Here is a 17,347-nt window from a genome sequence, read left to right as displayed (position 1 = left end):
TGTGGCTACCCCCACACCTGTATTTACTAGCAAATAACACACTAGCTTCAGTTCAAGTTACTGAAGAGCAGATTAACTGCCCCTTGAGTTAAATATTCCTCCAACACAGTTTAAATCAAATTAAATACTGTATTTTTTTTAAAAAAAGTGCAGATAAAGGTACTTAAATTCACTTATACGTCCAGTTGAATATAACCAAGTTCTTAGCCGGCCAAAGCTGAGGTTTTTAAGCAGGAAATATTTCACAATGCACCACTTAAAAAGGCAAGGACCATCATGGGCGGTCTTCCTTTCACACATACCTGATCGTGTCCACAGGCATATACTAGCATACACAGGCAAATCTCATGTCACTGGACTTCCTCCACACATTTCATATCTTCCAGGATTTCTGTCTTAATGTATTTCGCATGACGTGACCCACATCTCCAGTGTACATACATCCTCATCTTTTATAGTTTTACATCCGTACCAATGCAATGCAGAATCATCTGTAAGTAATACGCTGTTCAAAGTGACAGTTCTGTTTCTGTGGCAGGTCTTTCTGGATTACACTGCATACTGGTCTGGGATGTCATATCATAGGTTCATACTTTCATAGGTCTATAACAGCGTAATGATCATACACTAGGGCCTTTATAGGCCTAACTGTGTAATCCAAATGCATTCCTCAGGCTATATTGCCTTAGAGGTTGTTTTAAGGTGAGTATGATAGGGCATGATTTAACTGCTATCTCTGTCCATCAGAGACATGGGTGTCAAACCAGGGATGAATTTCCCATTTCCCATCTACTCATCCAGGCTATGCTTGAATAGGGTGAGGGAAAGGTTCTGTTTTACATGGATGAGAAGTCTATTCCAGAGAATAGGAATTCTCTGAGATACATACCTGTCCCTCCAACATGTCCTACTTAAATCACAAGCAAAGTTTAAATCCTTGGATCCAGTAGTTCTGATGTTCATTTTACAGATATGCAAAAGGTCCATCAGAGTGAGATCCAAGGATGCCTTGAATGCAAGGCATAAATTACCTTCAGCAGTCTATAAACAACAGACTATAGGAATATGGCTTTGAAGCAAATCTGCATCCTTAAATCCCTAACTGCTGTGAGTACTTTTAGGGATATTTTATTGATGAAGTAATTTCCTGTGGTGGCTGACTTCACAAAAGGTATTATTATGCATTGCCTGCATTGAGTTTTAAGCTGTGATTTTGGCACCAGTCATTTGTCTGTGTTGGATCTTTCTCTAAAAATGATGGTATCTTGGGGGGTTTCTATCATTGCTCCCAGCTTGCAACCATCTGCAAACTTGGTAAATCAGAAGCCCGTGACATTGGCCTTGACTTTAAAGAAATTTATGCCAAAGACAAGCAGACCCAGCATAGAGCCCACTGGGATTCCTCTGGTGATCAGCCTCTTTCTAGAGGTGGTCTCTCCAGTTGTAACTTCCTGAGTCCTATCTGTGAGCATGCTGGCTATCCAGCAAGTTATATGCGGTTTATGCCTAATTCCATGAGTGTATTTACAATACCTGTTTGGGGTATTATATCAAATGCCTTAGCTAAGTCAAGGCAGGCAGTATGCACCATTTTAACTATCTCAGTTCCTACCCTTTCCAACATGCACTGTGCTGCCCCAACTGTTATTGTTTCTACTATCATTTGTTGTCTGTAAATTTTGTCCAGTAGTTTTCCTTATTTTTCATAACTGGTCAACAGTTTTATGTACATAGTTTCCCATTACCCCTGCATTGTTACTTTAATACTTGTAGCTAAGGGAATTTATACACTTGTGTTACCTGCGTGTCTGTTCAAAATCACAATTGAATCATTTTGGACACTGTCATGACCTCCTATGTTTCATTTCAAAGTATATATGACAATGCTACTGAAGTTCCTACGTGTTCACTACCTGCACTGTGTGCAACGTCCTTTTGTATCTTTAGTTTGTTTAATGGGGTAGTGTACCGATCAAAATAGACCATTTGCAGGTACAACCCAAGGGAAGAAATTCCAAAAAATATAAAACAGAACAAATTCACAAACATAGAGTAATTACAGAAGATAGATAATTCCATAGACAGTTGAAACAATATGTAAATATTATTAACACAGTAAAAAAATAAAGTTGAATTAATTGCAGCTTTAAATATGAGAGGGAAGCAGTAGGTGAGAACAGAGGGTCAAAGTAGAAATGATGCAGGTGAGGAGGCAGTTAGGTTATGGTCAGTACAGTGCAGTTTGAACTGGAGAATCTGGAGTGAAGGAGTTAATTGGGAGAGGTTATAGTGGATGAAGAGGGTGCTTTTATTATTGAGTTTGGCTGCAAGAGGTGGAAATCACTTAGATGCAGTAGTTTGAAAAGAAGAGACCCTAGGAGCAGCTCACCTCTATAGAGCTTAGCTTTGGACAAAGTGATGCAATGGTGCTCCTGGGGGTGGGGATCAGAAATGAATCAGCAAATTTTGTTTTTACCACACAAAATGTTTAACAGAGATTTGCCACGAGATAAAAATGAACCACAGGTGAAACACGGATATATTTAGCACTTTCATCCTTTGATTTTATCAGAACTTCATCAGAATAATGTAATTTAAGTAATGCTCTAGCTAAACATGCAAAAGGCTTTCTAAATTTAAGTAAATGTACATTTTTTGTGTTAGATCATGTGCCAATAGATGAGTTTGCAGATAATTCCAATATAATGTTAGAATGCAAAGAAGCAGAATGGCAGCTTAGATTGAATTCTGATTAAAAAAAAAAAGAAAAAAGAAACAGGACTAAACGAGCAAATCAATATCAAATGTTATAATGACTCAAAGATTATAAAAAATGATAGATGTCATAATTATTTTTAAATGTTAATGTACAGATATGATTATTATAAATTATTGGTATTAACTTTTAAGACTTGTAATATGCCTTTAAATATAAAGTTAATTAATAGATGATCATGTGACTTAATTGTTATATAAAAGAGGGATTGTTTCTTAATTATTTATTTTGATGAAGTTTTGATAAAAATAAAAGGACAGAAGTGCTAGATATACTCGAGTTGTACCTGTGGTTCATTTTTATTTTGTGACAACTCTCCATTGAGCATTTAGTGTGGTGAAGTTTTAAGTCTTTTAGCATTCTTTAGCACCTTTGTTGTTTATAAATTTTGTTTTCAATGTACTGTAGAGTGGATGAGTTTTTTTGGAGGCTCTGGCTGTTATAAGGGAGCAACTATTCTAGCTGAGCAAGTAGACCTCCTTTTGCAGCTTTAGCTAGTCTGGAGAGAAAGAGAGATGTTTTCCAGGACCAGGTAAAAGAACTGATCTTTTTCCTTGTGTTTTCAATGTGGATTTGGAAGTTAAGTGTCAGGTCTAGGCATAAACTTAAGTATCTAAAGAATGTAGTTGCTTTTTGGGAGCAACCACTGAGATCTACAGTGTTGAAATTTTCAGATGTTTTATAAACTTTCCTTGCCACTGGTATAATATCTGTCAAATGTCCATGATTTTCAGGGACATCCCTGAGTCTGACTCCTGTTTTATCTTTGTCCTCTTAATCCCTTGCATAAATGGTGACCTTTAGAGAAAGGTGTTGAGTTGCATTTAAGTACATAATCATACTAATTAGAAGTGTACATCAGAAAATATATATTAATTGACACCGTTCATTCTGTCAACATCTCAAGTTAATATTACTAGCATTTAAAAAAAAGTGCCCCTGATTACTTTTGGATTTGTCCCTCAATCTCACTAATATAGTTAGGTTTCTCCTGTACTTTACATATTCCAGGTTGCACCATCTGTTGTTGTTCCATTTGCCATACTCACTTTCTGAGCTTAGACTTGTTTACAGTCTTGTGTTTACATTGTCATCACAAGCCCTGCTGTACCTTAATGTGGCCATGAGCATGTGTTCTTGCTAGGAGCTGGAGCTGCTCAATGTAGAGAGTAACTTGGAGTCTTTCATATTGATCAGCAGAGCTGCTCATTGTGCACAGATGGATAATCATGTCAGCTACACAACGATGTGTATGTGCTGTTGAGGAATCCCAGGACAGATGCATAGTCAGACCTCTTCTGACTTTACACACACACACACACACACACACACACACACACACACACACACACACGCACACACACACACACACACACACACACACACACACACACACACACACACACACACACACACACACACACACACACATACACACACACACACACACACACACACACACACACACACACACACACACACACACACATGCACACACACACTCGCACACACATATACACGTACACATACAAACACACACACACACACACACGCACGCATGCACGTGTACACACACACACACAGACACATATACATGCACACATACAAACATACACATACATACACACACACACACACACACACACACACACACACACACACACACACACACACACACACACACACACTCTATATTTAATTTGTATTTTTACAATTTTTTTGTCTAATATTGTTGACAGAGTGATTGCTATATTGCCGGTCTAAAATGAAGCACTGTCAAAGATTGTTATTGTCAAGGCTCATATCTGTTCTAGATTGTTCTAAACAGGACCATATAATGAAATAATCTCCTTTTTCAATATATAATAAAGACAAAAGTCTAGCTATAAGTAATTTATAAAGATGTACAAACAGCATGCAAATCCAATTTGCATTGAGTGGACATTGCTTCTGAACAACAAACACATACTAAGAAATAATAACGCTGCTAAAAACCTCCTGTGTTTTGTCAAAATACTTAACTTGTATAACATCACAAAAAACTACAAGATCATTATGCAAGTATAGACTTTTTTTACTATTTATCAACAACTTCAAAGCAATAGATCTACTATGTCTTTTAAGTCTGATGCCCACTTCAACTACAGTTCCAAATATTCCAAGAGACCTGCTGTATGTACTACTGTCAGGGAAGTAAATTCATACTTAAAAACAATCCTTGTGAAAACATAATATCTCAGCCTTTCTCTTGAGGCTATCACCCATCTTTTGCCTTTGCATCGTGACTGCATCACTCACAGTGATATTACTCATATTTTGAACTCCATGTGTGATGTCCTCAATACTCAGAAAAAATACAGGCCTTAAAACCAATCCTTGTGGCATACCAGTGGTTATCTACATACCGAAGGGCACAGGCTTTTAAAAAAGGCCCTGCGGTATGCCACTGTTTACCTACAGACTGAAAGGTAGGGACATTTAAAGCAATTCCTGTGTTATGCCATGGTTTATCTACATAGTGAAGGGCTCTGGCCATAAAATGAATGCATGTGGCATGAAACCTTACTGGGGCCTTTGACACTGTACACCACAAAGGAATACTGAACAAGTTTAAGATGTGGAGAAAAAATTATCAAGTCTGTGGAGGAATTGGTGGAAAAAAGGTTTTCAGCAATAGTTATAGAATAAGTCTACTCAATGCTAATTGGATTTGCATACTGTCTGTACATTTTTATGAATTACCTACACACACAGGAGCACAGGACCTAAAATCAACCTAAATGAAATAAAATGAACTGCCACCAAAGCAAAAGTTATAAAATTGTAATAAATTAAAAACTAATTCACTTTATTGCTTGTATTAAAATTCTAAATATCCAGCTGCTAAGTGGATAAGCACTTTCAGTTGTTTTAACCTTTTTCAAATCCTGTGTAAAGAGCAGCTTTCATTTATTTAAATAATCCTTTCGTCAGCTCTGTAGATTCAAGCTACCAATTGGAAGCTGCAATTCCATCACACCCTTCTTTCAGTACATACACTTCACTTCCTTAAAGCCCTCCCTATCAGGATCAGCTTAATAGGAACAATTTCATTCAATCCTGGCTTCAGGTCTGCTCTTAAATTTATAATCCACTTACTCTCTTCTACTTCAGTGTGATTAACTATGACCCCTCCTCTTGATGTTTCAACTAATTTATTCATAATCATAAACCTGAAATTGTGTCCTGCATTAATTTTAATATGTCCGTAAAGTGCATTCGTTTCTACTAAGTTTTTAATATCTTGGTTATGCCTGAGAATATGCTCTTTCAGCATTCTGTTCACTTTCTCTACATAGAAAGCAGAACAGCATTGACACTGGGCCACATATATAACATTTTTAGTTCTGCAATTGGCAAAACCTTTAAATATATATTCTTTTTTGGTCTCTGGTTGTACAAATGGGCGGCCGTGGTGGTGCAGCAGTTAGCATTGCCACCTCACAGCAAGAGAGTTTCTGGTTTGATCCTCGGCCGGGGTGCCTTCTGTGTGGAGTATGCATGTCCTCCCTGTGGTTGCATGGGTTTCTTCTGGGTGCTCCGGTTTCCCCCCACATCCCAAAGACATGCTGTAGGTGGATTGGATACTCTAAATTGGCCCTAGGCATGAGTATGTGTGTGTGCCTTCTGTAGAAGGTTGGGCACTGGGCAGGCAACTTGACACTGTAAAACTCCACTGCCAACCATGAGCGGACAGGTGATCCACTGTGGCGGCCCCTAACCGAGAAAATCCAAAAGAAGAAGGTCTCTGGATGTACAAATGTGCTATTAATTTTAATAAAGGTACAGGCCTTACAGAACCCACATTTATGCGCTCCTTTCTTGGCCAACAGTTCTTTGTATTGATTTGGATTGTTTTGATAGCACAATAATCTTTTCAGATTTTTTTCTGTTCTTGTAAGAGAAACTAGGGGTAACTCCCACTATTTTTCTAAGCTTCCCATCTGAGATCAATATTGGCCAATTCTTTTTTATTATCTCATATATTGTTGAATTTACTCTGCTATACATCAAACAGAACCTCGTTTTATTTTCTTTGTTCTTACTGCCCTCATTCTTCTTACTTATCTGGGTAGAATAATACGGTCTTCCTTTCCCAGATTGCAGATTTATGGTTTTATTCATATTTCTCACAACCTCATTTTCCTTATATCCTCTCTCCACAAAATTCTGAATAAGTCTTTCATGCTCTTTCTCAAAATCTTCCTCCTTGGTGCATAGTTTGGAAACACGAACCATTTGGTTTCTGCTATGTTTTTAAAAATGTGCTTAGGATGCATACTACTCCTATGCAGCATGTGATTATGCCATGTGGACTTCCTATGCATGAGAACATTAATGCCAAGCTGTTCATCCAATATTAATTGCATATCCAAGAAGCTAATCGATTCTCCTGACATGTTCGTCTCAAATCTCAAAAAGGAAGTAGTTCCACTTAGGTTTCAAAATTCTTTAAGGAATTTTCATCTCCTTCCCACAGGATGAAGACGTCATCAACAAAACATTTATACAAAACATTATTATCATTCCAAATGTTAGCAGGGTATGAGCTCCATTTTTCCTCCCATTGTGCCAACACTATGTTAGCATAGCTGTTGGCACATGGGGTCCCCATGGCCACTACAGATGTCGGCCAATAATATCCACTCCCAAAAACAAAAGCATTATGTAGAACCTCATCCAAAAGGCTACATATTAAGTTGATGTTATCAACAGCTTTGTACTTATGTCCAAATTGTCTGATTGCTTCAAGTCCATAGTCATTTGGTATGGATGTAAAAAGACTATTTACATCCAAAGTGGCCATTATTAATCCTTTGTAGGTCTTTCCTGCTGATACACCTTCATATAGATTCTTTAAAAATTCTCCGGAGTCTTTGATCACCATTCTCACATAAAATAGAAGTCTTTTCAGTTCACCTTCTACACATATAGAAATCTGCTCAGTCACCCATCCATTTCCATTAACAACTGGTCACATTGGTGGGTCCACTAAATTTTTATGGACCTTGGATAATCCATTTATATTCGGTATCATTGGATGTTGTGTATCAAAATAATCAAGCAGTTCTTTTGTGATGGTTCTATTCATTCATTTTTCATATATTACGTGATAAACATTATTATCGTATTGATGTCTTTCTTCATTATTCTCTGAGATGTGGTTCGGTCACTCAGCATCTCTCTTGTCTTATTATCATACATTACTGAGTCCATTATAACTATGGCTCCTCCTTTGTCTGCTGCTCTCACCACTATGTCTCTTCTCCCTTGAAGCTCATTCAATGCCGTTCTTTCTTGGTAGCTTAGATTATGAACGTGTTTACCCTTACTTTTCATTCTGCTTTGCGCCACCTCAGTCTCACATAAATGCATAAAAACATCCACAGTGGGATCACACAACGAAACAAAAGTACTTGGTCTCTTAAGTGTATTACTGATTTTATTGTAACTTCCCATTCCACTATTACCATATATGTTTTTTAATGTTAAATTTATTCCAACACATCTTAAATCCATGGTGAATTCACTCAAGGGTGAATGTAAAGATGGTATGAAGCTTAGTCTTTTTTCTAGCAGACTTTTTTCTACAGGACAGATTGGAAGCATATGAGATGAAATGGAAGAATGTAAAAAGTGGAAAATTGACTCAGGATTATTGAATGGTCCAAAAAACGGAAACCACTTACATCAGTAGTTAATAATCAAACCGCAATTGCAAGGGAACTACAGCTTCAATCAGTGGAAGAGGCACATAAATCAACAGAGCTATTAGTAGAAGCCAAAGTACATGAAAGTAGGACTTTAGGCAGTGGTAAAAAGCAACAGACAAGGAGGAATGTGTGTTCAAGAGGCAGTAGATGAAATCAATGGTTTTGATACGCAACATCCAATGATACTGATTTAATGGAACAAATGGATCAACAGGTGGGGCTCTTAGAAGGCAATATGACTGAACAAGCAACAGAGAAAGAACAAGTGATTAACAATGAAACTAAACCAAAGGAGGGAGCTACACATTTATCACTGCATCAATAGCTTCCTTTTTTTCTGCAAGTGAAGAATGTACAACAACACCGCTCTATGAGCAGGGAAAGGAAAAAGAGGAAAGTGTAGTAGTGGCAGCAGAGAATTCGCTAGCATTGAATATATCTGGACATGCTTTGAGTGAACATGAAAAAAGTCTGCTAGAAAAAGGAGTAAGCTTCATACCTTCTTTACATTCACCCTTGAGTGAATTCACCATGGATTTAAGATGTTTTGGAATAAATTTAACATTAAAAAACATATATGGTAATAGTGGAATGGGAAGTTGTAAAAACAATAAAATCAGTAATACACTTAAGAGACCAAGTACTTTTGTTTCGTTATGTGATCCCACTGTGGATGTTTTTATGCGTTTATGTGAGACTGAGGTGGCACAAAGCAGAATAAAAAGTAAGGGTAAACACGTTCATAATCTAAGCTACCAAGAAAGAACGGCATTGAATGAGCTTCAAGGGAGAAGAGGCATAGTGGTGAAAGCAGCAGACAAAGGAGGAGCCATAGTTATAATGGACTCAGTAATGTATGATAATAAGACGAGAGAGATGCTGAGCGACCGAACCACATCTCAGAGAATAATGAAGAAAGACATCAATACGATAATAATGTTTATCACGTAATATATGAAAAATGAATGAATAGAACCATCACAAAAGAACTGTTTGATTATTTTGATACGCAACATCCAATGATACCGAATATAAATGGATTATCCAAGGTCCATAAAAATTTAGTGGACCCACCAATGTGACCAGTTGTTAATGGAAATGGATGGGTGACTGAGCTGATTTCTATACGTGTAGAAGGTGAACTGAAAAGACTTCTATTTTATGTGAGAATGGTGATCAAAGACTCAGGAGAATTTGTAAAGAATCTATATGAAGATGTATCAGCAGGAAAGACCTACAAAGGATTAATAATGGCCACTTTGGATGTAAATAGTCTTTTTACATCCATACCAAATGACTATGGACTTGAAGCAATCAGACAATTTGGACATAAGTACAAAGCTGTTGATAACATCAACTTAATATGTAGCCTTTTGGATGAGGTTCTACATAATGCTTTTGTTTTTGGGAGTGAATATTATTGGCAGACATCTGGAGTGGCCATGGGGACCCCATGTGCTAACAGCTATGCTAACATAGTGTTGGCACAATGGGAGGAAGAATGGAGCTCATATCCTGCTAACATTTAGAATGATAATATTGTTTTGTATAAATGTTTTGTTGATGATGTCTTCATCCTGTGGGAAGGAGATGAAAATTCCTTAAAGAATTTTGAAACCTATCTAAGTGGAACTACATCCTTTTTGAGATTTGAGATGAACATGTCAGGATAATCGATTAGCTTCTTGGATATACAATTTTATTTTATTTATTTATTTATTTTACATTTGTTGACCGGGCTAGTCTAACTGGATATATGTCCTTTTTCAGTAGAGGCCCGGGGAGAAAAGCTCCAGGTTATTATACAAAGAACATACATAGTTCATAATAAACAGGCTGTATAAGGTTATAAGAAGCAATAGTCAAGAGTAGCAATTATGAAATAACAAAATAGTCAAAAAATGTGTTTTTGGAAGGTGACAAATTATAAAAGATAGGATAAAGAGAGATAGCTGTGAAGTAAAGATAGGACAGATGTCAGAGATAGATCAGGATGAGAAGAGGAGTCCATAGTTTTCTAACAGCTTTAGAAGTTGTTTTAAGAAGGAGTGGTGAGAGAAAAATACCTAAGAGGAGAAAGTTAAGATGAGTGAGTGTTATACACGGGGTAAGTTCCATGTCTTAGTGTATAGTTGTGGAACTTAGGAAAAACAAGCTATAGGGGAGTTGGGTAGAGAAGGGGAGAGGGAAGGTAAGATAGGAGATAGATGAGCAGACTAGTCTGGGTTTCTGCAGGGGTAGAGCCAAATTATTATTGAGTTAGTTGGGTAGAGAAGGAGAGAGGAAAAGAGAGATAGGAGACAGATGAGCAGGCTAGTCTGGGTTAATACATGGGCAGAGCCATTTATTATTAAGGTACAGTTTGATATTTTTCTTGAAGAGAGGAGGAGATGTCAGAGATGTAATATCAGTGGGTAGAGTGTTCCAGTGTTTCCCAACAGAGTTGGAGAATAAGCAATCTCCAGCAGAGTTATTGGGTATAGTCCTTTTTATCAGTAGTTTATTAGAGGAGCGTAGATGTTTCAGGTTGTAGTACGGGGTAATGAGGCTAGTGAGTATAGGAGTTTTGGTAGGTTCGTACAGGTATTGTGGGTTATAATTAGTTGTTGTAGTTTGATCTGATTTGGAAGTCCAAGCCAGCCAAGTTGTTTTAGGTTAGTGCAGTGATGGGTCCTAAAAGGAGACCCGGTTGCAAATCTAGCTATGTTGTTGTAGGATGTAGCTAGTTTATTTAGGTTTTTTTTGACAGGTTGGTGTAGATGGGACATGCATAGAGTAGAGTAGAGATTAGGTGGGTCCTGGCTAGGGTGATTCTTGTAGCTGGGGTAAGAAATGGTTTTATTCTATATAGGGTTCCTATTTTTTTGTTCACAGTTTTTATAGTAGAGTTAATGTGATTTTCAAAATTGAGTTTATTGTCAATTGTAATACCAAGTAGTTTTGTGGAGGTATTTGGAGTGATACTGATATTATTGTTGGAGGTAATAGAGAACTGTAGGGGGGATGGGTTTCGTGTTGGTGAGAAGAGTAGAAGTTTTGTTTTCTTTGGGTTGAGTAGTAGGCAGCGTTGGGAGAACCATTGTTCAACTGTGTTAAAGGCTTTTTGTGTAAGGGACTGAAGTACAGCCTGAGAGGTAGCTGTGCAGATAATAGTGGAGTCATCTGCATATTGGATGCATATAGAGAAAGGGATAGCAGTTTGGAGGTCATTGATGAAGATGGAAAAAAGAAGAGGACCCAAGATAGATCCTTGTGGGACACCAAGGGAAATAGGAAGGTGGTCAGATAGTGAGTTGTTCCAGATTACAGCTTGTTGACAGTTTTCGAGGTAAGATTTAAACCAAGATATACTGTTAGGATCAAGTGAGAGAGACTTGAGAATATGTAGAAGCATTTTGTGGTTCACCATGTCAAAGGCTTTGGATAAGTCAATAAATAGAGCAGAAGAAAGGCTGTTTGAATTGCGGTTAGTGTTAATGGTGTTTGTGAAGGAAAGCAGAGCAGTGGTGGTACTGTGGGATGGTCTAAAGCCATGTTGACAGTCAGCAAGTAGGTTGTTATGGATAAGATGGTTTAGGAGTTGTTTGTGGATACATTTTTCTAAAATTTTGGCAAGAGGAGATAATAAGGCAATGGGACGATAGTTGGATAGATCAATAGAGTTACCCCCTTTGTGTAGTGGGATGATGTGGGATACTTTCCAGATATCAGGGACTGTTCCTTCATTGATGGATCTATTTATTAGTATAGAGATAGGGTAGGCAATAGCTTTGGCTCCAATTTGTAGAAACTCGGCAGGGAGTTTGTCTTGAGAGGGTGTGGAGGGTTTTAGTTTTTGAAGTAGTGATGAAATATGTGATGTAGGGATGGGAAGGAAGTGAAATGATGGGGGTATATTTCTGGAGAAGGGATTTAGATTTGAGGTGTTCGGAGATAGGTGACTAGCCAGGTTTTGTATAGTATTTGTGAAGTAGGAATTAAAGGCATTAGCTATTTGTTCAGGGTATTCAGGATTCAAGTCCTGTGGGTTGGGTGTGATAGATTGGCCTGGGGATAGAAGATTATTAATGGTGGACCAAAACGTTTTAGGTTCCTTATTGGATATTTGTTGAAGATGAAGGTAGTAGTTTTGTTTATCAGAAAGTATAGCTTTTTTTGTTTTGTTCTTGTATTCACAAAAGGTTTGATGGTCAGCATGATTTTTCGAGGTACGCCATTTATCCCAGAATTTGTTTCTGGTTATGATTAGTTGTTTAGTGTTGTTACTAAGCCAGGGGGCGGGCTTGGTTTTGGTTCTAATCTTGCGAAAAGGTGCATGCTGGTCTAAAATTGATATGAATAAGGAGTTGAAGTATTGTACAGCATCGTTGAGAGGTAGAGATTTTAGTGGAGTCCAGTTACAGTGATATAGTTGAGAGAGAAAGAGCTCTGAGTTAAATTTTTTTTTTGTGCGAAATGTGCGGAAGGAGGTTGAAAAAATGATGCTGTTTTTTTTTCTACTAACAAAGGTTAACAGGTGATCGCTAAGATTAATATTGGATGAACAGCTTGGCATTAATACTCTCATGCATAGGAAGTCCACATGGCGTAATCACATGCTACATAGGAGTAGTATGCATCCTAAGCGCATTTTTAAAAATATAGCAGAAAACCAAATGGTTCGTGTTTCCAAACTATGCACCAAGGAGGAAGATTTTGAGAAAGAACATGAAAGACTCATTCAGAATTTTGTGGAGAGAGGATATAAGGAAAATGAGGTTGTGAGAAATATGAATAAAACCATGAATCTGCAATCTGGGAAAGGAAGACCATATTATTCTACCCAGATAAGTAAGAAGAATGAGGGCAATAAGAACAAAGAGAATAAAATGAGGTTCTGTTTAACATATAGCAGAGTCAATTCAACAGTATGTGAGATAATAAAAAAGAATTAGCCAATATTGGTCTCAGATGGGAAGCTTAGAGAAATAGTGGGAAATACCCCTAGTTTCTCTTACAAGAACAGAAAAAATCTGAAAAGATTATTGTGCTATCAGAACAATCCAAATCAAGACAAAGAACTGTTGGCCAAGAAAGGAACACATAAATGCGGGTTCTGTAAGGCCTTTCCCTTTATTAAAGTTAATAGCACATTTGTACATCCAGAGACCAAAAATGAATATATATTTAAAGGTTTTGCCAATTGCAGAACTAAAAATGTTATATATGTGGCCCAGTGTCAATGCTGTTCTGCTTTCTATGTAGAGAAAGTGAACAGAATGCTGAAAGAGCATATTCTCAGGCATAACCAAGATATTAAAAACTTAGTAGAAACGAATGCACTTTACGGACATATTAAAATTAATGCAGGACACAATTTCAGGTTTATGGTTATGAATAAATTAGTTGAAACATCAAGAGGAGGGGTCATAGTTAATCGCACTGAAGTAGAAGAGAGTAAGTGGATTATGAATTTAAGAGCAGACCTGAAGCCAGGATTGAATGAAATTGTTCCTATTAAGCCGATCCTGATAGGAAGGGCTTTAAGGAAGTGAAGTGTATGTACTGAAAGAAGGGTGTGATGGAATTGCAGCTTCCAATTGGTAGCTTGAATCTACAGAGCTGACGAAAGGATTATTTAAATAAATGAAAGCTGCTCTTTACACAGGATTTGAAAAAGGTTAAAACAACTGAAAGCGCTTATCCACTTAGCAGCTGGACATTTAGAATTTTAATACGAGCAATAAAGTGAATTATTTTTTTAAATTTTTTACAATTTTATAACTTCAGCTTTGGTGGCAGTTTGTTTTATTTCATTTAAGCTAGTGACTTGTTTAGACGAACTGCCTTCAGGGCAAGGGGAAGTGGCTGCCCTGGTTTTCAGCAGTTAGGGACATAATTGGCAGTTGCCAAAAAGATTGGAATGGGATACTGAAATTCATTTAACACAGGTTATATCATGACATCTTAAATTAATGCATTTAGTAGCTTACTGATGCTGCAAATGCTCTTTGTTGTAGTTTCAAAGTTCCAAATTTCTAAGTTGTTTTTTTTTTTTCTGAAGACTGTTATGATTATCAGGTTTGGGTTGATGGGGGTGACAGTCTAGAGATTTCCCAAGGAGACAGTTGACTGACCTAGTTATGACTCTGAGCACCCCTCTGATCACCACTCTCTGTTTTCTTTCTTCCACCAATTCCTCCACAGACTTGATATTTTTTCCCCACGTCTTAAGCTTATTCAGTGTCCTTCTGTGATGTACAGTGTCAAAGACCTCAGTAAGGTCCATGGCAATTACACCTTCCAAGTGTCCATTATCTATCCTTGAAATCACTCCTAGGTCATAAAACGGAATCAGGTTCTTCATGCTTGAACTTTTAAGTCATGAAACCATGTTTTTTTTTTTTTTTAATTTATTTGATGACCTGTAAGTCAACTTAGCAAGAGCTTCTTTTCAGGGGCAACCCATTAGCACTGCCTGGTTAAATGATGTGAGTCACACAGTAAGCAAATGGAGCCTGTAAAAAATTATAGCTGGATTACAGAGTACATCTTGTTGGCAGCTCACCATTTTAATTCTCTGTGCTAAACTGCTAGATTGTCCTGGAGATGATTGTCCTCGAAGAGGCCCACACATCTTTCTTACAAAACCTTCTGTGTGATCACTCCAACAAACAGCAAACGTGCTGGTCTATAGTTTCCTTGAATAGTTGGCTCATTTCTTTTCTGGCAACCCAACAGTTCCTCTCTTGTAGTCCTCATTTGACTCATCACTGGTCATCAGTTTATTAACCAGCTCCAACAGAGGTTTATCAGTTCGTTGGTCAACTTTTTATGCTTTGGATGGTATCTAATCATGCATTTGCTCATTTTCTCCTCTCAGTACCTGAAACATTCCTTCTATACCATGCCCTATTGATAGATTCACTTTGCCAGCTTTCATGATTTCCCGCACGTTCATCTCTTGCAGTCATGCCCTTCTCTTGTTTCCTTTTTGATTCTGGAGGTGAGGTTGCTGTTTTGGTATAATTCCTTGATCGGGTTCACTTAGGATTACCTACCATATTATATTGTCCTGTGTATGTGAAGACATTTTTCTTGCCTTTTTATAATTTCTGCTAATTCCAACAACAAAAAGACTCAAGCAGTTGATCCAAAGTATCATCTGCCTATTATCCTGTCAACATTTTTAGTCTGCTTTTCTCACATTATTTCTAGGATTGACTTCTCTTAACCTCTTGCCAAGATAAACATTTCTACCAAGAGAGAATTTGTCTACCAGTGAATGTTGACATTTTCCTGCCATTTTTAATGCATCATCTTTTCCAGAAAAATTGTCCTGTCAGCTTATACAGCAACCCTGTCTGAAATAAATGTAAAATGTATAGACACACACACACACACACACACACACACACACATATATATATATATATATATAGAGAGAGAGAGAGAGAGAGAGAGAGAGAGAAAGAAAAAGAATTTATTCTCATATATCACTTTTTTGTCTTTCTGTGACTATGATTACTTATTCTCAAAAGTTGCTGTCTTCTTGGTCTTAATTATTTAGGATATTAGAAATACTGTATCTATGATTTCTGCTTTCTGTTCTGGAATGTATACATGTTTTGCTTCATAACTCTGTCTCCATATGACTTCTGCTGCACATTCTGCAATTTTCAGGAATAACTTTAGTTTTTTTGTGATCCTGCTGAATGAAGACTCCCAGAATTACGCAATACAGAGTACACAATACAGTACCTCAATAAATGCCTGTATGAAGGAATAATAACTTTTTTATTTTATTTTTGTTGCAGCTTCAATGTGTATCACTTTTTTTGGTCAAGTCAGACCTTGTGGTACCAATCCAGACTAAAGTGTCCCATGTCCACACCGGATCTACCAGTGTTCCTCCCACCCCCAAACTATTCCAGCGTTTGCTGGGGCCAGTCAAGAATCTTAAGGGCATCCTGGGGGCTAAGCCATCTGTGCTTTCCCCACCTCCCCTTAGGAACCCCATCAACGAGTACCCTCACTCCTAGTAGGGGCACACCCATCTCTCCCTGCCACTTTATCAGTCAACAGAATTACTAGTCAAACCCAAGTGGGCTTGGCTGTATTTAGGGCTTTATTCCCCTAAAACACCAGAGTGGCTCCATATGTGCCATTTTTATTTATTGTTTTTCTACTGCTTTCTTCTAATTTTCTTCCTCTGAGACTAGTTTTACTATCCTTGTATATGCTGTCAAACTTCCTTTTTTATTCATTTGTCTGGTACTGTAAGAAATGCTGTGCTAAACTCCTGATAATTCATTAGAGTCACTCACACAATGCATGCAAGCACAGGTGAGAAACAAACAAATAGTTCAGCTCAGACTTCTGGACAGGACTTGCATAGTTCAGCTCAGACATGTGGACAGGACTTATAGCAAAGTGGTCTGGTTATGATACAAGCTGTGCCAGTGGGCAGTTGAGCTATGTGCATCACTAGCCATAGCAGGGTGCAAGTTGTTTTAGCTATTCCACTTTTATTGAAGAACATTTGGAAGACTTGGGTTAAATTAAAAGGTAGTTCCAGCAAATACTTTATTCATTTGTTTATTGCTTTTGTTGACCCAGGTAGTCCAACTGAGATGTAGTGAACCCTTTACAGCAGAATCCTGTGAAGACAAGTAAGAGTTACAAGCTAGGCAGTTTTACATAACAGAAAAAATGTAAAGTTTAAAGGTAAATATGGATGTACAATAACTGTAAATCAGCTATACTAGAGACAATATGCAATTCCCATGACAGAGTTTGACGTGTTTTATTGCAAATTGTCATTTTGCTGAAATTGCAG

The 17,347-nt window shown here is 37.5% G+C and overlaps 1 protein-coding gene across 1 annotated transcript in view; it reads left to right on the top strand.

Moving 5' to 3' along the window:
- LOC122814254 (phosphatidylinositol 3-kinase regulatory subunit alpha-like) overlaps positions 1–17,347 on the top strand; it is a 2,697,787-nt gene that overhangs the window by 2,607,079 nt on the left and 73,361 nt on the right. The window lies entirely within an intron of this gene.

The sequence above is a fragment of the Protopterus annectens genome, chromosome 10.part0 (genome assembly GCF_019279795.1).
Source record: "Protopterus annectens isolate FY-2018-M chromosome 10.part0, PAN1.0, whole genome shotgun sequence".
NCBI lineage: Eukaryota > Metazoa > Chordata > Ceratodontiformes > Protopteridae > Protopterus > Protopterus annectens.
Note: the sequence above shows the minus strand (reverse complement) of the source record. Positions and strands in the feature narration are given on the sequence as shown.